The sequence below is a fragment of the Aethalodelphis obliquidens genome, unplaced genomic scaffold (assembly GCF_003676395.1).
Source record: "Aethalodelphis obliquidens isolate GAN/ISIS:26980383/991018 unplaced genomic scaffold, ASM367639v1 scaffold1, whole genome shotgun sequence".
In the NCBI taxonomy this organism is placed as follows: domain Eukaryota; kingdom Metazoa; phylum Chordata; class Mammalia; order Artiodactyla; family Delphinidae; genus Aethalodelphis; species Aethalodelphis obliquidens.
The window spans coordinates 29505630-29531713 of record NW_020837945.1 but is presented as its reverse complement, the minus strand read 5'-3'; the positions used below and the strand labels follow the sequence as shown (position 1 = coordinate 29531713).

Genomic DNA, 26084 nt, shown 5'->3' with positions numbered 1-26084 from the left:
ATGACATTGGGGATTAGGGTCTCAACATATGAATTTTGGGGAACACAAACATTCAGTTCACAGCAGACTAGGTTAAAAATGATACTATTCTTCAGCTAAGTTTGAAAATCTATAAAACAATGTGAAGTTTTACTATTTGTCAAAGTGGGCAAGGTTTAAACAGTATTTTTATGACTAAGATTCTTTTCAAACCAGGAAAAAATGATCCATTTGTACGAACATTAATATAACTTTGATTTCATTATTTCTTCAGTTTTCTTAAGCATGACATATTTTGTTAGTCCCATAATTACCTTTTCCCTCTATATTTTCAAAGCTTTTCTTTATCCTAATTCCACTCAGTTGAGAGATTTTAAAAGGGCTTCAGTCCCTCTCAAGTTTCCACAATTCTTAAATAGATAATTGGTAAAATTTATTTTCCTATTTGACCTTTAATTATAAGACCTCAATATCATTTTTATTTCCATTTTATATTTAATCCATAAAATATTTTTCCACACACAATCATTAGACTGTTCAAGTTTCAAGTTAAAAAATATGTTCAAAGCAACAACCAGATCTTGTACCATGGTTAAGATCATGGACTCTGTAGCTGAAACACATGGGTTCAAATCCCTGCTCTACTATATACTTACTTTCTAATACTGGTCATGCTATTTAACTTTCTATGCCCTATTTTCTCATCAGGAAAAAGGGAATAATAGTCGTACCTACTTGATAGGGTTATCCTTAAGATTAAATGAGTTACTATACTTAAAATATTAAAGAATGCTTGGGCAGACCACTTCCGGCATAGCCATGGTGGCTAACGCTACCACCAACCCGTCACAGCTTCTCCCTCTAGAGCTTGTGGACAAGTGTATAGGATCAAGGATTCACATTGTGATGAAGAGTGATAAGGAGATTGTTGGCACACTTCTGGGATTTGATGACTTTTGAAATCACACCAGAAGGAAGAAGAATTACTAAATTAGATAAAATTTTGCTAAATGGAAATAATATAACAATGCTGGTTCCTGGAGGAGAAGGACCTGAAGTCTGAATGGATTTCCTTGACTTATGCTAGATTCTGTTTTGTTTTATAATGACAACAAAATAGAATTTTTTTTAACCTTTTAATGTTTGTAGTCTGTGAAGTCAAGTTTTCTGTTAAAGGGAAATGCTTTGAAGATGCATTGTAAATGCCTGTTTTTGTAAGTTAATCATGATTATGTTGGAAAAAGAAGAACAGTTTGTTCTTTGAAGACAAAATAAAGGTGTTTTTGTTAAAATAAAAAAAAGAATGCTTGGTAAGATGAAAGTACTGTGTAAGTACAGCTGACCCTTAAACAACAGGTGTTTGAACTGCATAGGTCCACTTATAGGTGGATTTTGTTCAACAGTAAATACTACAGTACTACACAATGGTTGAATTCATGGATGCAGTACCACAGGCAGATATGGAGGAACCACAGAGAGGGAAGGCCAACTATGAGTTATTTATCAATTTTTGACTGCATGAAGGGTCAGTGCCCCTAAGCCCTGCATTACTCAAGGGTTAACTATATAAACTATTGATATTATTATTAAGGTATAAAGTGATGTTGAAATATGACAATGTACATACCTTCTCATCTGTCTAGTCTGGGACAGATGGAATGGGGACTTGGGAATGGATCCTGTTTCTGACACTTACTAGCCATGTAAACTTAGACTAGCTGTGGAAATTCTTTAATACTCAATTTCATGCCCTGCAAATTGGGACTAGTCTATCTCACAAGGGTTGAGAAAATTTGGGTAAAGTGTTCAGAGAAGTATTTGGCATATGACAAACTTTCAGTCCTAACTCCTTTCCTCCTTTCTTTCTTCAACTTTAGCTTTGGGCCATGGGGAAAATGAACTGGAGAAATAGAAAGCTGGAGGACTAGAGACCAATCAGAAAGTTACTGCAACATCAATAGTAACATGGAAAGACAGCCAGCAGCAAGGAGAAAAGGAAAGCGTAGGAAGTAGGAGGCAACACATTCCCGGTAAATGATTACCTGTGGCGTTAAGGAGAAATGGAGGAATGAGTGATGATACAAAGGCTTTTGCAAAGGAAGTTCTTTAGGGTGATATGCACTTTGCTATGCATATTTTGCCACACAAGTCACATATGGAATTACTAATAGTACCTGAAATATTGCATTTCACTACCCTTCTAAATCTTCATACCAATACTGCTATAATTTAATTTTTTATTTTTATTCCATTACTGCTCCCAATTTTGTTCCTACAAAATGGTTTCAGTCATGGTTTCTCTGCAACTTGAGAGAAGCATTCTAATATAGCTATAAAAAAAAGCAATTTCATCTGGGAAGATATTATTTTTTTGTTTTCTGTTTTGTTTTTGTTTTCGTTTTTGTTTTTTTGCGGTACGCGGGCCTCTCACTGTTGTGGCCTCTGCCGTTGCGGGGCACAGGCTCTGGACGCGCAGGCTCAGCAGCCATGGCTCACAGGCCCAGCCACTCCACGGCATGTGGGATCTTCCCGGACCGGGGCACGAACCCATGTCCCCTGCATCGGCAGGAGGACTCTCAAACCACTGCGCCACCAGGGAAGCCCGGAAGATATTATTTTAAAACTCATTTTTGGAGCACTTTGTCTGTATCATAGTTTATTATACTGTGGGCTCTATCATGCTTATGAGTTGGACTATAAGTAGTATCAGAGTACCCTCTGGAAATAAATTTTTTATAGCTAGGTATTTAAAAATCAGTACCAATTATTAGTAATTTTGGAGAACATTTTCTTTATGTTAGTTATTACTTATGAAAGAAGGTACAAGGAAGTGCTTTGAAAAAAATATACAAGTAGTAACAAATATTTCTATATTATCTAATATACCTGATCAATGAATAAATTACATTCTTATATATAATGTGATCAGACTTCTAATTCTAGTTTAAACACAAAATAACACTTACAGAATGTAAATAAAAACAAAATTCTAACTTTGAAATTAGTTAAATTTTATCAGGAGAATTTGATTAAAAACTCATAGTAATTTGTATCCAGTGAATGATTTATGTTTCTGTATACAAAAAAATCAACAATTCTATTTATAACAGTACTTATTTTTTGAATAAAGTAAAATTACATACTATTATTGTTAATTCATTAGAGGTGAAGAATTGTTGGAGATTTGGGCTAGTTTAAGACTTTATCTCTCACTTTAAATAGAGGAAGTAACCACAGCATATATAATTTAAAATACAGAAGAATAAGAAAATTTTGACAAAACTTTTGAAATCTAAGCTTTAAATAAAACAAATAAAAAATAGTTGATAGGAATACAAGAATCATAGTGATGATATTAAAGGTAATCCAGTGGTGAGATTTGAATTCAAATTTTCCTACGAGATAAAATGATAATTTATACTAAATAAGAACTAAACCAGTTTTCCATTAAATAATTTCAGAACCTATAATGTAAAGCAAGGTTAAAAGTCAATTAAATCTCAATATCAAGCTGTCAGATTCTAAACTCATAAAAACTTAGTTTTAATCTGGTGATTAACATGACAGTTCTGAACAGAACCCAGTAGATGGCAGTAGGCCGTTATAAAGTCATCAGGAAGACTAAAAAATAAATTACACATTGCCAATATTACATTTGTACACAGAGAATCTGATGAATAAATTATGCTATTCTTTCTAATAAACACAGATACCACATCCCTAAGTGTGGTATCTGCATATATTATAGTGTATAATATATCCTGTGTTTTTGGTAGTAAGCCATACATTCCTGATCTCTATAAACACAGGATACTTTACTCATATTAGATGACAATTACTCTAAACTCAACCTCAGTAAAATCCAATCATAATCAACAAATTTAGGGATGGTTCAATATGAGTAAAATAAATATTAACTTTAAGAGTATCTAATTCATTCAGTTGGAAAAAAAATTTAAGGAGGCAACATTTTATAATGGACACCGTACATGACCAAGTATTTAAGGTAGCAGTTTTAGATGTGGTTTCTCCACTTACAATTGTGCAACTGTGAGCCAGTTATTGAGTAGCTCTGTGCATTAATTTCCTCATCTGTATGACTGTAATCACAAAATTTTCCTAACATAGCTCAAGGTATATATACATAAAATAAAACTGTGTACATAAAAGTAACTGTAAAACAGTATACAAATATAAGATTATTTTCCTCAACGTGGAAGCCAAGGACAGGATGTTTTAAGAAGAGAATTTGTCCAAAGGCATCAAACGCTTTAGTGGAATTAAATAAAGTGAAGCTTGACGAGAAAAGTCACTAGATTTTGATGCTTTAGAGCTGTTTTTCAGTGTAAGTAAATATAATTTGTCTTGAATAAAGAAATGTGTCTTCCCATTGCTCCTCTCAAACAGTGTAGCGGTTATGAACACTGGTGCCGAAGTCAGACTACTTGGGTTCCTAACTTCCTTTCCAGCTGTGTGACATTGGATAAATCACTTAAATCTCTGTGCCTCAGCTTGTTCATCTCTATGCTGGGGGTAAAAACTGTGACTACCTCAACTTGAACAAATCCCTGTTAGCCCCCTCCTCTGTAAAATGAAGGTAATGGTAACATGTACTCATTCTATTGTGTGCTTCAAATGAGAGAATGTTTATGAAAGCTATACAGATATAATGTGGTAGCCTTTCCTTTGAGGGATACTTCAATTTGATTTTTGATTAGTTCTATTTCCTATTTTGTCTTATAGTGATGAATAAATACCCAGGTATATTTATGTCCACATAGAGGGGCATCGAACTAGATGATTCCAAGATACCACACCCAAGGATAGCCTTCAAACAGTGTTAACAATTCACTTTATGAAGCAAACAAGGGACGAACCATACAGGATAAATAGAAAGTCCCTTGGCATTTCAGGTATTATTTGAGGCCATGGGAGAAAGTAAGTTTACCTGGTTTTTATGAAGGTAAATAAGCCATAAGTCAAAACCCTTCAGCAGCTCAATTAAACTAACTTTGAGTGGTGTGGAAACAGTGGGAAAGAGAGGAGTTTTTGTTCAATACTAAGCAAATATTCAAAAGCTATGCATGTAGTGGTAAGTTGAGGACATATATTTATATACATTTTCTTATTTTGAATTAATGCACAACCTATCCATGTAACAGGTTCATATTATATAACATATATATGTTCTATATAACATATAATATATATGTGCTTATTTTTAATTAATGTTCCAATGTATACTTTCAAACAGATTAACATTATTTTGTTTTTAGGTTTGTGGAATTAATTTCGTTGCAAGGAATAAATATGTTTGACTCTGAGTTATCCAGCCCGACCATGTAGCACAGTAAGGCAAAAATATCAATAAAGCACATAGGACAGAATTTTGTGAGCAACCCTACACATTTGCCTTCTCCAACTTCAGACTGAAGAATCTTGTCCCTACCAGTCATACCGGGTCCACTCAGTTCACTAATCCAGTCACAGAATACTATCTCAAGAGATAAACTTAAAATTTCCTGAAGATGGGAAAGAATAACTATTAAGCCTATAACCTGAAATGAAATTCTGTCTACTTTACTAGAACTTTCAGTTATACATAGATTTTTGCAATAACTAATATTATTATACAGTGGGTCTGTGAAGTCACCTTTCCCTCCCTCCTTATTGGAAGTAGGTGGTGAAAACCCTCGCTAGTTATGGACAAAGAAATTCCCTGGTGATTCCTGTGTTCTTTCTGCAGATACCCTTCTTGGGAGTTAGCTGAATTCACAGAGATTGATTCTGATCCGCTCCTACGGGCAGTACCATTTCCTTCCATATAGCAAGGTGTGCGATTGTTCTGTCCTTCTAGGCAATGAGAAGGTTACTCTGACTCTGGAAGTCAGAACTCAAGAGTTCATTGTTGTTGCACAACTAAGCCTCACCCTCTTAACCAGATATCAAGTGATCTCTGCCTACCCAGCCTCTTAATCTGGTCTCAACTGGTTCAGAATTCAAGCAAAGACAAAATGTCACTTATTAAGCTCCATCAAATTCCAACGAGAAAACATACGTATATTGTTTAAGGATACATGAATATGCAGTAGAGGTATAAAGATATGCCTGAAAATAATATACCCCAACCTCAGGCAACACTGAGACCTTAATTCTGCTCATAATGTTCTATTTCTTAAGCTGGGTATCAGGCACACAAGTATTTGTCAAATTATTCTTGAAAATATGTCTGCAGTTTTCTTTATCTAAGCTGAGCACTCTCACTTTATTCTCTTTCCTCTGCTGTTGGCAGTTCTCTGTCAATCTGAGATGAAAGGAGGGTTTATATCCAACAAGTTTTGGCTAAGAACAGAACAGCTTCTTTTTTGATGTACACACTGAAAAATGGATTTTCCACTGTTCAGCTCCATGAAATTTTCCCCATTCAGAGAGGCATAAAGGCTGTTACTGTGCAACCTTTTAATAACTGATATTGAGAAGTTATGATCTACCTTAAAAGCTCTAGATTTCTTGTTTCTCCCCTTAACCTAACAAACGTATCAATATACCATACAGAATCAGTATCATCATTGTTTCAGTGAGTTTGGAAGGTGTTCTAGGGTCACGTATCAGTGCTTATTTGGTCCTTGAAAAAGATTAATCTCTTTAAATCATTCCCATAGCACAGATTCAAACAGCAGCCAAATGTAATAAGCTAATTATGGGTAAAGATTCAAGTGTCATTCCTTATTAAATCGATGCTCTAAAAACCCTTCGTAAGTTTCCTAATCAGTAGACATGAACAATTAACATCTTATTAGTCATCCATCATCCTTGCTAAAAATGTTTTAGAAGGAAAATTAAAGAGATTTCTCTCATAAAAATTTCACTGCAAATGTGAGATACTGTCCTTCTCCACTTACATATTCGTCATTTACCATCTCGTAGCCTGCTTGCTAAGATGATTATTTTAAATGTGAAATCTATTAATTGGTATAGTCCAAGAATATTCAAGAGTTCCATCATTTTATGACTCCAAATGACTTTATTGACAGTTAGTCCAACTGACTTCACAGAGGAGAATGTCAAGACTAACAGAGGTTTAACTTGTTGGTAAAGCTTCACTTGCATGTTGGAAAGGTGAGTATTTAAGAACAGATCTGAAGGCAATGTTCCACCTACCTATCTTTCTTTCCTTTATAGTTTAAAATAATATTTTAATGCCTTCAACCTACTTCATAAGATCACTGATTCCCTGTTATTATGTGAGTATAACTACTAAATGCTTATTTCCATCTGGCTATAGCAAATCTGAAGAACTTAGGTGATACAAGTTAGGGAGCTACAGTCAGAGTATCTGGGCTCAAATCTCAGTTTTAGTTTCTGTGTCTTTCCTTACTCATTCATGAAATGAGGATAATAATGATGCTAATAATGACAATGAGGACAGTATCTACCCCCAAAGTTGGTTTCAGGATGAAATGAATTATTACTCTAAAATGCTTACATCAATTTTTGGAAAATGTAAGTTCTCATTAAATATTATCTCTTTAAAATATAGCATCTCTTGAACTCTCTCGTATTTCTTCCAAATTCATTTTCTAGAAAACAATGAGTATATGATCTATAACATTGAGACCACTGTTCAGACAACATAGTTCCTGGACTTTGTATGTTTCCATCATGTCTAACTAAGACTAACAGAGAAGATATATTACCAGGAGAAGTGGAACATGCAGTAAGTGAGAGAAGGAGAAAATGAGGAAAGTCTAATCATTACATCATTCCCAAACACTAAATCTTTCTCATATTCATTTAGATTTATGGGTAGCTTGGTCCTAGCAGACAACTTTGGCATATACATGGCTTGAATAGCAGCAGCTTGACTAGGAGACATTATTAAAATGGAAAGTTACAGAATGATTTAACCTAGCTAGGGCCTACAATAGAGCCATAGTGGATATCAAGAAGCCTACTGATACCAACTGCCTAGAGTTGAAGGAGTGCAGGGGTAGGCAGCTTGGGTTTTGTTCATTTCTTTTTCATTGACCCTATGGCAGGCCCTACCCTGGTTTTAATATATTTCTACTAAGCTTCCCAGTTTCCATTGTTCTAGGCATCCATGGGGTCTGTAGATAGAATGTAGATATGAAAAAATAATCATATATAAACATAATGATGCCAATGCCCTCCTCTTCTTTCTCCCCATTGTGCATTACGAACTCCCAGAATTCTCTTCTCCTCAATAACAATCTCACATTTAAGAGGATTCATTGCGATCATAATCCACATAGCAAATGTACATATATTCAGCAACTGAGTTTTCTTCAGGTAGTAAATATACTTTGAAGAAGTAAATACACCTTGAAACACCTACATTTCATAATAGGTGTTGACAACTAGACAAGGAAAAAGATATGGTTTATATCTTCTTGGAGCTACAGTCTAATGATAGATACAGATAAATAAACACACAGTTTTTTCAATGGGATGAGTGCTCTGGTAGGAAGTCTGTCTTCCTCTACTTCACAGAATCTATATACTATCCATTATTTCTACTTCTTCCTGCACCTGGAACCTTTCCTTCTTTTCTGGATCAGTCCCTTGGGTTTTAAACATGTTCAAGTCTCTTCATATTAAAACACATCTTTTGGGCTTCTCTGGTGGTGCAGGGGTTAAGAATCTGCCTGCCAATGCAGGGAACACGGGTTTGAGCCCTTGTCCGGAGAGATCCCACATGCCACAGAGCAACTAAGCCTGTGCGCCACAACTACTGAGCCTGTGCTCTAGAGCCCGCGTGCCACAACTACTAAGCCCACGCAGTGCCAACTACTGAAGCCCGCGCGCCAAGAGCCTGTGCTCCACAACAAGAGAAGCCACCGCAATGAGAAGCCCACGCACCGCAATGAAGAGTAGCCCCCGCTTGCGGCAAGTAGAAGAAAGCTCTCGCGCAGCAACAAAGGCCCAACGCAGCCAAAAAAAAATTTTTTTAAGTTTAAAAAAAAAAGTTTTTAAAAACACGTCTTTTCATCCCACTTCCCCTTTAAAACCAAATTTCTAAGATTTGTCTGCCCTCCTAATGTTGAAATCTTTACATTCTGTTCATTCATGACCCCACCTCATCCCTCTCCACCAACATAAATGTCACTACCTCCATAAAAATCCCTAGTCACCAAATCCAATGAATATGTTTCAATTATACCTTTCTTGACCGCTGAGCAATACTCAATGAAGAACAATATTTTGTCTCAAAATGTACTATATTCTTTGCTTCTAGGTAAGTATGATTTTTCTCTTGCACTCTGATTGCTCTTTCACAATATCTTTTGCAGATAAGCATTCTCTACCAAGACATTAAATACATATTTGATTTTTTTCAAAGTCAAGTATAGGCACTCTTTTGTTACTATAGCACCATTATCTACTAGAAGTATAATATTAGTCACAAATGGTACATGTATCATTTTAAATGTTCTAGTAGCTACAACAAAAATGTCAAAAGAAACATATGAGATAATTTTAATGACTCAATATATCCAAAATATTATCATCTCAGGATGCAATCAATATAAATAATTATTAATGAGATATTCTGCATAATTTTTTTCCTACTAAGTTTTAGAAATCTGGAATAACTTCAGGTTCAGGCTAACCATATTTCAAGTGCTAAATAGCCCCCACGCAGTTAGTGTTTCCTATATCAAATGGTACAGCTCTAGTCTGTAAAGAGCAACATGATATGTCATCCATCCCTATGGCTTAATTAAGTCCTCAAAACCAAGACTTCAAAATATCTATTTGTAGCCTAAGCCTCTTCTGAGTTCTGTATATTTTACTGTATATTTGACATCTCTCCTTTGGTGCCTCAGATGCTCCTCAAATTCAACGTGACTACCTACGTTCAAAAGCATGATCTTCCCCTCATAACTTGAACTTGCTCTAATTTATCACTTATCTCAATGACTGACACTAACTATATAGTTTTACAAGGTAAAAACCTAGTTATTTTGATAATTTCCTTGCATATCTATGATGATGATGATATTATTATTACATCTGTATTCAATTTAATAGGAAGCCTTGCTAATTTTATCTCCTTTGAGAAGTAAACTCATCTTTCTTCTACCCTTAATTTGTTAGTCCAAATTAACATTATCTTTAGGATAATGACTTTCTGGACAAGACCTGGTTCCCTGTTATATACTTCCTTGATTCTCTGTTCCTTTTTATGCAGCACTAATCACAATTTATAATTAAAATTTTTTTGCTTATCTTGTTAACTTACTGACAAATTATTAAACTGTAAATTCAATGAGCAAGAACCACGCTGTTTTGCTCATGACTATATCCCACAATTACATTGTAAAAGTACATCCTGGGATGTACTTATCAAGAAGCAATTTGGTCTTATTTTTCTACACTTAGAAAAATAAGTGTATTTGTCTTTGATCCAAATCCCACTTTTAGGAAATTACACCCTAGAAATACTCGTGCTTATATAGCACAGTAATGACTTACATTGTGCCAGTGCATATTTTATGTCAGGATAACAATTTTACCTCTATTATGGTACTTAATCCCCCAACTGACTGTGTGAAATAGATAGTATTTATCCATAAACAAGCAGAATATAAAGTCCAAAGAGGTCAAATAGCTGATTTAGTTCACACACTAACTAAAGTACTGGAACCACTGACTGACTCAGGCAATTAAATTTCAGAAATCTAAGGGTGTTTTTTGACCACTAACCTATATTGCCTCATATCATATTATTACCTAAACACGTTCTAACTAAAATTTCCACAAGTAGGGAAATGACTAAATATTCTATGCTATATCCATGCTATGGAAGAAATATAGTGATGCCATAAAAAAGGAAAAAATAGAAACATCAGATCTACAGATAGATTTCAAAGGCATATTGCTAAGTTAAAAAAAAAAACAAAAAAAAAGCAAATTGCACAAAAATTGAAGTGTGGTAGTAGAATTTTGGACCCCATAATCACTTTGCCCTGGTGTTACATCCCAGGAATACGTTTTCTTGCCAAGCAAAAGGGACTTTGCAGAGGTAAGTAATGCTACTAATCAGTTGATGTTAAAAGAAAGTGATTATACTGGATTATCCAGGTGATTCAAATGTAATCACATAAACCCTTAAGAGCAGACCTTTCTCCTGACTGAGAACAGAAGGGAAGTTAGAGATATTTGAAGCATGAGAAGAGCTTGAAATACCATTGCGGCTTTGAAGTTAGAGGGGGGCCATGTCAAAAGATCTGGGTGGCCTCCAGTAGCTGAGGACAGCCGTTGGCCAATAGCTAGCAAGGACACAAGGATCACAGATCTACAGCTGCAAGGAAATGGATTCTGCCAAAAACCTAAGTGAGCTGGGAAGCAGATTCTTCCTCCAAGTTTCCATATAAGAACTAAGTCTGGACAACATCTTGATTCCAGCCTGTGAGACCCAAAAGATAATTTCAGAGCTATGTTAAGTGTGAGCTAATAAATTTATATTATTATAAGGCATTATATTTGTGGTGATTTGTTTTGTAGCAAGAGAAAATTAATACAACATGCAATATGATCCTATATTTTTCAATAAACAAAACTAGCTGTGGGTGCATATAAAGGTTTATAAGTGTACAGAAATAGAACTGGAAAGGTAAAGACAATATTGAAGAAATATTGAACTCTAAAGAGTCTTGAGGCTGCAGGGAGCACATAAACAGCGGCTTTCGTGTTTAACTCCACATAGGCATTGATTGGTTGACTCCTTTATCAGCATAATGTGTTCGTGTATTATTTACAAATAACAAAAGATAATGTTTTAAATTGTGGTGACTCCATAGAATTGGAAACCAATTATGATGTTTCACTTTCAAACTGTTACTCTAAAATCAGTCAAGATGCACAATATCAACAGTCGGTACCTAGACATTAAACCAATCAAGCTGAAAGGATTACCAAGGGAACCATGGGTTCCAAGTGACTGAATGATAAACAATTACAGAAGTCTGTTCCAGGAGATCTTCTCAATACTCTCTTCTGGTGGTTAAAAAACACTCATGACCCCATGAGCCCTGTGCTGTTTGCAAACCTACACAAACAGGACACTTACGAAACAAAATAAGAACCATCACTTTTAATCCTCTCCCTCACTTACAAATGAAAACTACCCTGACAAAAACTGCTGAAAATATGACCCATATATCAGTGAGAGAATCCAGGGCTACAGAAGCAAAGCAATTTCTGCACTTGGAATCAGCCAACCCTAAAACCCCCTTTCTTCTCTCCTCCCTCCCTCCCTCCCTCCCTTTTTTACCAACTTTTCTTCCCCCCTCCCTCCCTTTCTCCCTCTTTTCCTTCCCTTCTGTTTTTGATGAGTCATTTTCCTAACCATTTAAGTAAATGCAAAAATATCCATCAAATTTTGTAGAATTTGAACAAGTAAAATATACCTTTTTAGTATGAGTGTGAAATTCACAGAATCCTATAATGTGGAGTTTATGAAAGTTAGATTTTTTTGTTAGTCATTTTCTCCAGGCAGTCTAACATTTCAACTTCAACATCAAATATCCATTGCTTTGCCGTCAAAATCAGCTAACTGCAATTTGAGACATTTTCTATAATTTAGCTTTTTCATTTTTTAGAAACTCTCATGAGTAGGAAATTCATGACTTAGAAAAAAATGGACCTGCAGCAATTTAGTAATTACATTTTTTCAGCAAAAATGCAGATCTATGCTCTTCACTTAAAACATAATGGGTGTTTAGAAGTCAAGGAGTCCACAGAGACACCGCAAAGACTAAATATATTATCCTTAAAAACTAATTCTGTCATTTATGATTCATAGCCAACTCCTTAAGTAAAGATACAGATTCTTAAATTATCCCATTGAGAGAGATAGAAGAGGAGAAAAGAAAACGCCAAGACTCACATCTGTCTCTGCAGCCAGGGAGTTGCAGTAATAGCCAACTTTCTCAGTGGCTTGCTAAAAATGCTATTTTCATCTGTGTTTCCTAAAAGCACCTCTTTTGAAGAAAATCCACATATCATTTTATTTTACTGGATGCTGGAATGAAAAATAGATGCCACTGTCAACCAGCTATATTGATGACGAGCAAAAATGTGATCATTTTGCATTGACTTGCCCCAAAGCACTGCGTTCCGTCCAAGCAGCAGAAGGAAATTAATGCTTTCATACAGTGCCTAAGAAAAATATGAGATGTTGTTCACTTTGCCCTCTAGACAAAGAGGTGTATGCAATAGCTGAAAGGGGACAGCTTTCAGAACACGAACTTGAGACTTTTCATTATTTAATGCACAAAAAATAACGGACCCACTGCCATGGCATTTAAAGCAACCATTTGTAGTCATTACCTCTTAGATCATAAGGTTTATTTGTTAAAAGCCAGTATTTCTCAAATTAAAATCTGCCCTTGTTTTATCTGGATTATATGTCTTAAATGATAACTTCCTATAGACATATCAATCAATCAGTGTAAAATCTATGAATTGGTCATGATAGGGATTATTTGTTTATGTTTCATTTGACTTTTATTTTACCAAAAAGATTAATGACCTTCCTAGTCTTTGCAGGACACCTATGGTGAACCCAGCACAGATCTTTAAATATATATGGATCTATATAAACTGGCTTGCATAGTGATTTTATTTATTATCTCATCAGTGCTTAGTATAACATAGGCTTTAACTTAAAAATAATACAAAGAAATTATATTAGTAATTAAAAAAATTGCAAGTTCTTAAATACCAAAAATCACATTCATAACATGTAAAAATTTAGAAACACAGAGATACTTTGCATTCTGGTGAATGTGTGTTCTTTGGAAATTTACCTGGCTTATCAATATTCTCTATAGAAGCGTACATTCTATTTCTTAAAACAGAATTCAAGATTCAATTCAAAATTTTTGCAGCAGAAATTCAATTTCAAATCAGAAAAACAATGGTTGTAAAATTGGAGACTATATCTTTTTAACTCTGATATGTTTTACATTACAAATACTAAATGTGATATTAATCATACATGTGCATGATGACACCAAAACAGACACATGCATATCACAGTAGTGAACCACACTCTTGAATACAAAAAGGTGCTGAACTGAACCAGGACCTCACCCTGGCAAACAAATGGATAACTTTCAGGGTGTCAAAAAGTGCTATGTTCTTCTGTGTACCAACAAATGCTGATTCTTGTTGAACTGTGGAGAGTGTTTCATTGTTCTTTAGATTTCCCAGATGTACTAGTGGAGATAAAGACAAGCTTAAGCTAAGTCACAGCTTCCAGATTCCTAAATCCAGTTCTTTCTCTTTTTTAGCTATATGACTTTGGAAAAATTCATTAATTTATTTATCAAGTGCTATAATCTATTTTGGAGAAAAAGTGGGGAAACAAAAGAGTGCCAGCCCTCACAGTTTCATGGACTTTGTATTCCCCATTACTTGTGTCCTGCATGTGATTCACTATCTACCCTTTTCAGGTATTTTATAAAAGGCCACCTTCTTCATGAGATCCTCCCTGACACCCTATTAAATTTGTTTTGCTTGAATTTCGACTGCTACACCTCCACTCTTGGACATTTCCTCTCTTTCTTTCCTAATCAAAATACTTACCCTCACCAGCCATATCCATACCTTGCCTATCAAAATACTCACTAGAGTCCCCTTAGGTGTACATAGTATTCAGACTACCACAAGACATTCTAGGAACCCATCTATACAAAAGGATATTGAAGAACCACAGCTGGGCAGCAGGGCAGCATCAAGAGCTCTTCTCCCAATGAGTCCCTGAAGCAGTCCCTGACCCATCCTGCCTTCCAGCAGCCACTCAGGTACAACGAGATGAGGTGCAAGGCCTCCCCTAACTGATAGCCTCACACTCCAAAGAAGCCAGTATTTCTTTTAGTAACTCTAGAACCACAGCACATAGGGCTCCCACAAGGTACATTACAAGAGCCATCACACTTAGGAAAGCCCAAAATATGGCATCTCCATGATGTATTCATAGGTCCTTTACATTTCCTACCAGTACAGATGCAATTGCCCAACTTGGGGTCATCTGTAATGTTAAGTAATATTGTTGAATTATATAGCTGACAATCTATGCTTATCAGGTTTCCAGGGGAACACTAGAGTGTTAACCAAAGGTCAGATTCCCATGTAGCAGAGGAAGAGAGTTTTACTAGATGATGTCTGCCCACAACTATTTTTCCTAATGCCTTTCTCGATAGGCTGTAAATATACCAAAGGCAGGGATACTGGCACGTTTGTTCACGCTGAATGCTGATTAACTAACTAGTCTCTATCATGATACCTGAGACAAGTTGAATTTTCATAAAAACGAATATCTCCGTTTTCATTTCTATAAAATGAGGATAATAGCAATACCTACCTAGTGGTGTTACTGTAAGGATAAAATGAGACAATACTTGTAAAACACTTAACAGAGGGCCTAGCATATTGTGGATGCTCAGTAAGTGCTAAATGTTACTATTTTTACTATTTTTGCCAGTAATCTATAGAAATTCAAATAGGTAAAAATCTAAAACAAATAAACCAAACCTAAAATAAGTAAATAAGCCCAAATGCGTTAGTCGCTATCATTGAGTCATGCTGAATATTCTCATATGTTATTAACCTTTTTGTTGGGGCTAATTTAAACAAGATAATATGATCTCCTTCTGGAATAATAACATAACTTCCTCATAAAATACATCCCTTTTGGATAGTTTTCAGTTTTTTTTTAAAAGATTAGCTTAACATCTTTTATTCTTAAAGTACTTTTTTGCTGGATATTCTTCTGACCCATGTTACGTTGGTTGGCTAATTTAGGATCTCAAAGTTATTCATGAGTCATTCAGTCTTAAAATGTGAGGCAGGAGAATCTTCTTAAAACATAACTGATCATAAAGGTGGCCTAAGTAAGCCTGAGGTCTATAATGGAAGATGGTTCAGAATCACAGGGTTCTTTGAATCTTAGGACTGCCTATGAATGAATATTCCAGCCGTGTGCATTGCACGCATGGGAAGATAATTACTTGTAGAAACCAATCAATAAGGGTTCTTTTTAATTACTTGGATATAGAGATTATTTTGTCATGATATATAGAATGAAGACATTCTTTAAAACCTTTTAAAATGTCAGTTATATATTATGATTTGCTATTTGTTCAATGTTCGATAAATTATTGTCTATAAAATCATTGGTGCTGTCAACATTGTCAAATTTACTGGCTTAGAATTTTTGTTTTAAGAAAAAGAAAAAATGTTTATTATGGTCGACACCACAGATGGGGACTGGTACTAGTCCACTCCTGGACTGGTGTGTTTACAACATCCCAGGGTTGTGCAAATTCCCCCCCAAAGCAGGATGGAGATGGATAATGTGGGGGATCCCGGGATACCAAAAGACATGGAAGTCTTTTTTTACTTTCTACATTTTTGTTTCTGCAGTTTCCACTCCTAATTTAGCTTCTTTTGCGTTTTTTTTCCTCATTAAATTTACCAGATGATTATCTTGTCTGTGTGTATATGTAAGTGTGTGTGTCAAACATACTATGAGTCATATATTGCTCATAGCACGTGTGTCATACACATGCATAGACTATGGTATAGATAGTATACATTATACTCTGGGTAGAGTTTTGTTTTTATTCCACACATTTTGATACTCAATGGCCTCATTATCTGAGATGACCTTATACAGCTAAGAATAGATTACTGCTTCCTGCATATACAAATAACCATTGAGTTTTGATTTTTCATTATTTGGCTTATAATTTGGATCAAAATATTAGTGCTCAGCTCAGCACTGCTCACTTCTCTTATTTAGTGTTGCAGAGATGTACACACAAATTTTGATTTTTTTCCTTTTGTAATTATTCTTTCATTTTTGTTCAGTGATGACATGTTTTTATTACTGGAAATAAAAATTGTTTGTTTATCCCTAGTACTTTATTAATTTGTCCTGTTACACAACGAACCTTTTCAACTCAACTCATAGTTTGCCTCACCTCATTAAGATCTCTTCTATCATGTCTTTAACCATTGCTTATATTCCATGTGTTCCGATGTCAACCTAAGTAACAAAACAATATATTTGGATCTGCTTTCTCTGTCTACTGTACCATCTTTTCCTTGTGCATATTTTGCATTTTAGTCTCTTCCTTACTCCTCTACTCTTACGTGTGCCTTCTGCATCACTTCTTCCTACAGTTTAATTCCACTTCTTACTGCTTTGGATGCTGGCAATAATTCTGTGATTATTGTTTACACTGTATCATCTTTACTGCCACCTAACTCCTAGACAGCTCACTTTTTATACAGTCTATTGTCTTATCTCATCTATTCTGCTTAATGAACTCCAACTTAGCTGAATTTCTTTTTATTATATTACAAAGCATCTTTCAGAAGGATCTCCTTCAATATCTCGAAGGCTATATTCTATATTTTAAGCATGTTGGTGGGTTGTACAGTTTCCCTTTTTCCCTATTTATTTACCCTAAAATGAGCAATGTTTTTGCAATCGTCAGGTTTGATGACAGAGGTAATGGAGTCTCCTTTCTGGAATTTTATAGGCTTAATTTCACTGTGGAGATGATGGGGTAGTCTAGAGTAGTTGTTTCTCTTGATAGATAGAAACTTGGGGCATCTTTCTCCCACAAATCTTTTAAACCCAGTCCTTTTTCACTACTGACTCTACATCTTTCAAAACACAACTAAATTCCCAACATATTTCTAATTTAGCAGCATTGTACTGTTGGGGAGTTATTCTAGAGTAGTATTAAGGAGGGTTGCTTGCGATTGAGGGTTATGAGTGTTTTGCTCCATCCATCTGGTTACTGAAATGCCCCTGCCTGTAAGGTAGATACACAAAACTAAGAATGTTGAAAGAATAGCCTTTAGATTCTTTTGAGGGGTCCATTTGCTTGTTTATTTCTTTAGATACTGTGTGTGTGGTGGGGTACATTTTCCAGTGCATTTCTACCATTTTTGCTCAGGGCTTCACATGCTTGTGGTTATTGTAGATCTGGCGTGTATTTCACCAATGACTTAAATTTTTCACAAATCTGAGAGTGAAATCAGAGCCCTTAGATTTCTGATATCTTAATCAGAAAGCCCTACTGATATTTTTAACTATGTTGTTATAAATTCTTATACTCATGAATCTGAACAAGAGATTCTGTGAAAGAGACATTCATCATAAAAATTGATAGTATAAAAATAGTATAAAATGCCATAAACTTTTCTCCAAAGTTATCACTGAACTTCTACTATATTTTTCTTATCTATGTCACTTACGCCTCCGATGTAAACATTTATACAAATTAAAGTTCATATTATGGTCTTCCCCTCGTTAACTGAAATAGAGAAACCACCATGACATAAAGCCCCAACTGGACATTTTAGTACATTACCTGTTAGGAAAAATATCCACCTGAATTCTTAGGAAGAATGAGGTCAGAGGACCTTTATCTTTAAAAAATTATAAGAAACTATATGTATATAGCTATATAATGATGATCTATGTCTTATGCATAATATTATATATATATTACATACATATATAATGAAGATATATATTATATTGTACATCATATATTATAAATGTTATTATTTTTTCAGAAGGCCTGTATGAGTGTTCAATAAATACATGCCTTATGCATGTCTGACAGAAAGGAAATCTTCCAAATAACCAATGCCAAATCTCTTCTTGTGGGGCAAAGATAATTTATTTTCAAATGCTATTTAACATCCACATCTTATGAAGAAGAAAGGGCACCCAGAACACAGAGCAGGTAAATATAAGCTCGATCACATACAAGAAAAAATGAGGATGCAAGCTGATGACATCAGGGAAATTTTGTGATGGACAGAATCTATATAATTTACATAAAGGCAACAGAAACACAATGATGATTACACAAAGAGACAAATATAAAGACTTGAAAATGCAAATCAACTTCCTTTGTTCAAATCAAATTTACATCTCACAAGTATCCCAAAACAGACACAATCAACCATGTTTTACTCAACAGAAAAGGGGGGATAAGATTTCTACATTTGGGCTGTAATGCAAAATATCTTCATAAGTAGCATGCTAAATAAAAAGTGATTTGTGAAAGATGTTTTTTTTAATGCAAAAATGAAAGTGTTCAGTGATTTCTATCAAGAAAATTCTTTAAATTGCTCTTTTGTCAAGGTTGCCTGAGTCACTGAATATGTTTGCATTTTTCTACTAATTTTCAAAATGAAAAAGAACTCTTAATATCAGTTCTTTAGGAAACAGTTTCACAGATTAAATATGTCCTGATAACCATTCTTAAACAAAGGATGTATCACTAAGATGAAATTTTATAAAATAGGTAGCTAAAGAGCCTGAATCTACTAAAAGCAAAGAGAATGGTCCTAACAGAAACCAGTTCAAAGAATATTTCATACGGGTAGTGTACCTGGTAAGATACCTGGGGATATCCAAAAAGACCCTAGTGGAGAGAAGATAAATGTATTGAGAGAGTACAAATCACAAATTCTAATTCTTTAATTTAGGACATAGAAGCTACTAGCCATTACTTTTGATATAAAATATCAAATACCACAGCTATTAAAGAAAAAAAGGTTTATCAGACTCCATAATATTGGATAGAAATTTAGAATCAGTGACACAAAGATAAAGGAGAAGTGGAATGTTTCTTATTCACCTCTATGGTCAAGCTAGAGTTTGGATGACTCAAAGTAAATTCTAACAATTTTAAAGTATACATATATTTTTTTTAATTAATAAACTTTATTTTTTAGAGCATTTATAGGTTCACAGTAAAATTGATGGAAAGTACAGAATTTCCATCTACTTTCTGTCCACACGCGTGCACACACACACACACACACACACACACACACACACACACAAATCCCCAATATATAACATCGCCCACAAGAGTGGTACATTTGGTACAGTTGATGAACTTACACTGACACATCATTATCACCCAAAGTCCATAGTTTACACGAGGATTCACTCAGGCTGTTGTATATTCCATGGGTTTTGAAAATGTATAATGGCATGTATTCACAATTGTAGTACACACAGAATAGTTTCATTGCCCTAAAAATCTTGTGTTTCACCTATTCAGCTCTTCCCACCCACAAAGGACAACCACTGATTATGTTACTGCTTCCATAGTTTTGCCTTTTCCAGAACTTATATTTGTAGTTGGAAATATAGAGTATATACCCTTTTCCGATTGACTTCTTTCACTCAGTAATATGTATTTAAGGTTCCTCCATGTCTTTTCATAGCTTGATAGCTCATTTCTTTTTAGCACTGAATAATATTCTATTGTCTGTCTATTGTATTTTTTTATTTAAAATTCCACTTGTTCATTGCTGATATATAGGAAAAGAATTGACTTTTATATATTAACCTTGTATACTACAACTTTGCTATAATCACTTATTAGTTCCAGGAGGGTTTTTTGTTGTTTCTTGCTATTGATTTGTTTCAGTTCTTCAACAGAGACAGTTATGTTTTCTTCAACAAAGACAGGTTTACTTCTTCTTCCCCAATCTGTATACCTCTTATTTCCTTTTTGTGCCTTATTGTACGAGCTAGGACTTCTAGTACATTGTTAAAAAGCATTGGTGAGAGGGAACATCCTTGCCTTGTTCCTGATCTTAATGAGAAAGCTTTGAGTTTTTCAGCATTAAGTATGACGTTAGCTGAATGTTTTTTGTAGATATTCTTTATCAAGTTGAGATAATTCCCTCTATTCCTAGTTTACTGAGAGTTTTTATCATAAATATGTGTTGGATTTTGCTGAATGCTGTTTCTGTATCTACTGATGTGATTATATGATTTTGCTTTTTCAGTCTGTTGATATAATAGATTACACTAATAGATTTTTCAATGTTAAGCCAACCTTGCAGACCTGTGATAAATCCCACTGTTCATGGTGTGTACTTCATTTTACACATTGTTGGAGTTGTTAAATTTTGCTCAGGATTTTTTCATCCACATTTGTGAGATATATTGGTCTTTATTTTTCTTGTAATGTCTTTGTCTGATTTTGGTATTAGAATAATACTGGCATCAGAGAACGAGTAATTAGGGAGTATTACCTATGCTTCTATCCTCTGAAAGAGATTGTAAATAATTGGTTCAAATTCTTCCTTAAATGTTTGGCAGAATTCGCCAGTGAACCCATCTAGGCCTGGCACTTTGCTTTAGAAGGTTATTAAATATTGATTCCATTGTGAATATATACACCATCTGACCAGGCCATAGATACTGGCCTAGTCAGATGGTGTATATATTCTTGCATGAACTTTGGCAGCTTGTGTCTCCCAAGGAATTGTTCCATTTCATGTACGTTATCAAATTTGTGGAGATAGAGTTGCTCATAGTATTCCTTTATTATCATTTTAATATCCATGGGATCTATTCTGATGTCCTCTCTTTCCATGTCTGATATTAGTAATTCGTGTCCTCTCTCTTTTTTCTTGGGTAATCTGCCTGGAGGTTTTTATTTATCTTTTCAAAGAAACAGCTTTTTATTTTGTTGATTTTCTCTTTTGATTTCCTGTTTCTGATTCCACAGATTTCTGCTCTAATTTCTGTTATTTCTTTTTCTTACTTTGGACTTAAATTGTATTTCTTCAAGTTTACTAAAAAGAAAACTTAGATTATTGATTTCAGATCTTTCTTCATTTTACTATATGGATTAAATGCTATACATTTCCCTCTAACCCCTGCTTTCACTGCATTCTACAAATTTTGGTATACTGTATTTTTATTTTATTTCAAAATATTTATTCATTTCTCTTGAGAGTTCTCCTTTGACCCATGTGTTATTTAGAAATGTCTATTTTAATCTCAATGCATTTTGGGATTTTCCAGTTCTCTGTTATTGGTTTCTAGTTTAATTCCATTATAATCTGAAAACAAACACTGTATGATTTCTAGCATTTTAAATTTGTTAATATATGTTTTATGGTCCAGAATGTGGTCAATCTTGGTGAATGTAACACATGAGCTTGAGAAGAATGTGTAATCTGCTGTTGTTGGATGGAATAGTCTATAGATATCAATTACATTCAGTTAACTGATGGTGCTGTTGAGTTCATCTATGTTCTTAATGATTTTTGCCTGTTGTATACAACCATTTCTGACAAAGGGATCTTAAAGACTCCAAATATAATAGCGGATTCATGTATTTTTCCTTGCAGTCCTATTACTTTTTGCCTTATGTATTTTGGTCCTTTTTTAGGCCTATGCACATTAAGAATTTTTATGTCTTCTTGGAGAATTAACTCCTTTATGTAATGCCCCTCTTTATCCTGAAAAACTTTCTTTGCTCTGAAGTTTGCACTGTCTGAGATTAATAAAACTACTTACGCTTTCCTTTGATTAATGGTAGCATGTTATATATTTCTCCATCCCTTTACCATTAACCCATGAGTGTATTTACATTTAAAGTGTGTTTCTTGGAAATAACATATAGTTGGGTCTTGTGTTTTGATCAACTCTGCCTTTTAAGTTCTTTTTTTTTTCTTTGGCAGTACACGGGCCTCTCACTGCCATGGCCTCTCCCATTGCAGAGCACAGGCTCCAGACGCGCAGGCTCAGCCGCCATGGCTCACGGGCCCAGCCGCTCCGCCGCACGTGGGATCTTCCCGGACCAGGGCACGAACCCGTGTCCCCTGCATCGGCAGGCGGACCCTCAACCACTGTGCCACCAGGGAAGCCCTAAGTTGTTTTAAAAGACATTCTCTGTCTTTTAATTGTTATATTTAGGTTACTGATGTTTAAGATAATTACTGATTAATTGGATTAATTGGATTAATTACCTACCATATTAGTTACTGTTGGATTAATACCTACCATATTACTTACTGTTTTCTATTTGTTGCCCTTATTCTTTGTTCCTATTTTTGTCTTCCACACTTTCTCTGCCTTCTGTGGTTTTTACTCAAGCATTTATATGTTTCCATTTTCTCTTCTTTGTTAGCATATCAATGATAACTTTTTGTACTTTGTGTGCTTGTATGGTTGCCCTAGAGTTTGCCATATATATACACAAGTAATTCAAGTCCACTTTCAGATAACACTATACCACTTCATAGGTAGCATGAGTACCTTCTAATTAAAATATTACTAATTTCTCCCTCCCACGCCTTGTATCACTGACATCATTTATTTCACTTATACATGAGTATACTTATACATATATATACAAACTTTTGGCATTTGCCTCACAGTTGTGGGATATTCTGGGTTTTTTTCCAGTCTTTTTTTCTTAGCTTTTCAGTTTTGGAAGTTTCTATTGTCATATCCTCTAGCACAGAGATTCTTTTCTTAGCTGTGTCCAGTCTACTAATGAGCTAAAGGCATGCTTCTTTTCTGTTACACTGTTTTTGATCTCTAGCATTTCTTTCTTTAATATTTCTCAGAATTTTCATCTCTCTGGCTACATTTTCCATCTGTTTTTGCATGTTGTGTGCTTTTTGCATTAAATCTCTTAGCATATTTATCATATTTTTAAAAATTTTCCTTCTGATAATTGTAACATTCCTGCCATATCTGACTCCGATTCTGATGCTTGTTCAGTGTTTTCAAGCTGTGTGGCGTTTTGTTGTTGTTGTTTTAGTATGCCTTATAAGTTTTTGTTAAAAGGCAGACATTATGTACTGCATTAAGCAGGCTTTAGTAATGTAGTGGCAAGGTATAGGATGAGGGGTAGCATTCTATAGTCCTATGAGTGATAGTGTCAGAGTTTTAGTGAGCTTGTGTGTCCTTGGACTATGAACCTCAACCGGTATATGTCAATTTGTTTCCCCTTAGGTGGAACAGGAAGGTTAGAAGTTGCTTAAATTGAGTATTTCTCTTCCCCTACATGGAAGGTTAGACATCGCTGGAGGTGGTTATTTCTCTTCCCTACTTAGGTTAGGCTCTGCTAAAACTCCACACTTTAGCCCCTGGTAAAATAGTCTCTCTTGACAACAGGCCTGTGTTAAGACAAACAAGATGCTCTGGCCTATGTCAACAATGGTTCCTTTTCGCTTTCCCTTCCAGAAACATAAGGGGATTTTTCTCCAGCATATCCTGTGAGTACCTGGTAGATATACTGGAGATAAAACTCACAAAAGTATGAAGTCCTTCCATGACTGGGTCCCCCGGAGTTTTTAACTCCCACGGTTGTCCACACTGAGCTGCCAGCAATTCATCAATTATAGTTCAAGTTTTCCTCCCCTGGCACTGGTTTCTATAGAGGTTTCTGCTCCAGTAAGTTGTGATTCTCTAGACCTGCCTATTTGTCTCTCAAGTTATGAAGAAAGCAATTTTTCCTGTGACCTCACTTCTCTGATGGATCCAAGGCGTTGATTTTTCAGTCTGTTACATCTTTTACTTGTGAGGATGGAGTGATGACTTCTGAACTCTTTACAAATTGAAACTGGAAGTCTAAAGGATTTCTTTATTTTAAAAAATACATACATATACATATAATATATAATACATACATACACATATATGTATATATAAAAATACAGTTGACCACTGAACAATGCAGGGGTTGGCACACCGACTCCCTGTGCAGTCGAAAGTCTGCATACAGTCACCCCTTGGTATCCACTGGGGATTTGTTTCAGAACCCGGCAAGATACCAAAATCCATTCTTGCTCCAGTCGCATAGCTGGCCCTCTATATCGCCACTTCTGCATCTATGAATTCCAACAACTCCGGATAACGGAGTACTGTATTATTTATTGAAAAAAAATCCACATATAAGTGGGCCTGCACAGTTCAAACCCGTATTGTTCAAGGGTCAACTGTACATATGTTTCCATATAAATTCTCTATATTTATTTATAAATATATGGAATATGTTTATATATTCTCTATATTTATAAATATATGGAATATGTTTATATATTCTCTCTATATATCAATATATATGATATAGATATCAAAATTTTTTTATAGTCTCTATATATTGATATATATATCAGTTAACATTATTGCATATTAATTACACATTTATTCTCACATCTGTTTGTACCTTTTCGTGTGCAACTCATTAGATTATCAGCCAAATCACACATCAGAACCACCTTCAAATTAACTGTCTTTTTCCCCCAGTTTTATTGAGATATAATTGATACACAGCACTGTATAAGTTTAAGGCACAGAATATAATTGTTTGACTTACATCATGAGATGATTACCACAAGTTTAGTGAACATTCATCACCACATATAGATACAAAATAAAAGAAAAAATTTTCCTTGTGATAAGAACTCTTAGGATTTAGTCTCTTAACAACTTTCATATATAGCAGTGCTAATTATATTAATATTCCTAGTATTTATTTAACTTATAACTGGAAGATTGTACCTTTGACCATCTTCATCTAATCCCCCTTCCTCCCAGCACTAAATAAACTATCTTCTAAATATAGGTAGGTCTATTGGTATGACTGATGGTTCTTATGAGTTTTAGAAATACCTTTAAATATATGTTTATACATATACTCACATTTTCATATATATGTGTGTGTATATATATATATACACACACACATATATATCATCTGGAGGCTTTGTGTTATGAAAACACTGAAGCAGATTATAAACAGGAGTTAAGCACACAAACACTCAGCATTTCCAAGTGCACAGGTGTTACATGAGGTTTTATAACAGAAAAATATGTAAAGATCATCCAACTAGTGTAGCTGGTACTAACTTGGATATATTCTGAATCTTTAAATACTTCAGTTTATTGTATTAATTTAATTAAATTAGGTTTCCATATGTTCCATAGACTATGGTGTGGACTGAGGATTCAATGAGTCCATGGAGAATATTCTAACTGCCTCTTGAGCAGCGAAGACTATTATTAATGAGTTTCCTTTCTGTGAGATGGAAATCCTTCAGTCACTGTACATAGATAGAGATATATAAACCCTGTACTTTTGAACTATTCTGTGGACATAAGAAGGAGATGTAGGTGGGGAACTAGTAAGAGTCAGAGCTTTGAGGGACATATAAGCCAGACATTATGGTGGAAATTCTAATGTGGAGCTAAATTCTGGTCAAGACAGATGGAA

General features: G+C 34.8%; 1 protein-coding gene and 1 pseudogene across 1 annotated transcript in view; one reads left to right on the top strand and one right to left on the bottom strand.

Annotated features, from left to right (window-relative positions):
* ROBO2 (roundabout guidance receptor 2) overlaps positions 1 to 26084 on the bottom strand; it is a 1637092-nt gene that overhangs the window by 1452124 nt on the left and 158884 nt on the right. The gene's annotated exons all lie outside the window — the stretch shown is intronic.
* LOC113618430 (U6 snRNA-associated Sm-like protein LSm5 pseudogene) lies at positions 791 to 1265 on the top strand (annotated as a pseudogene).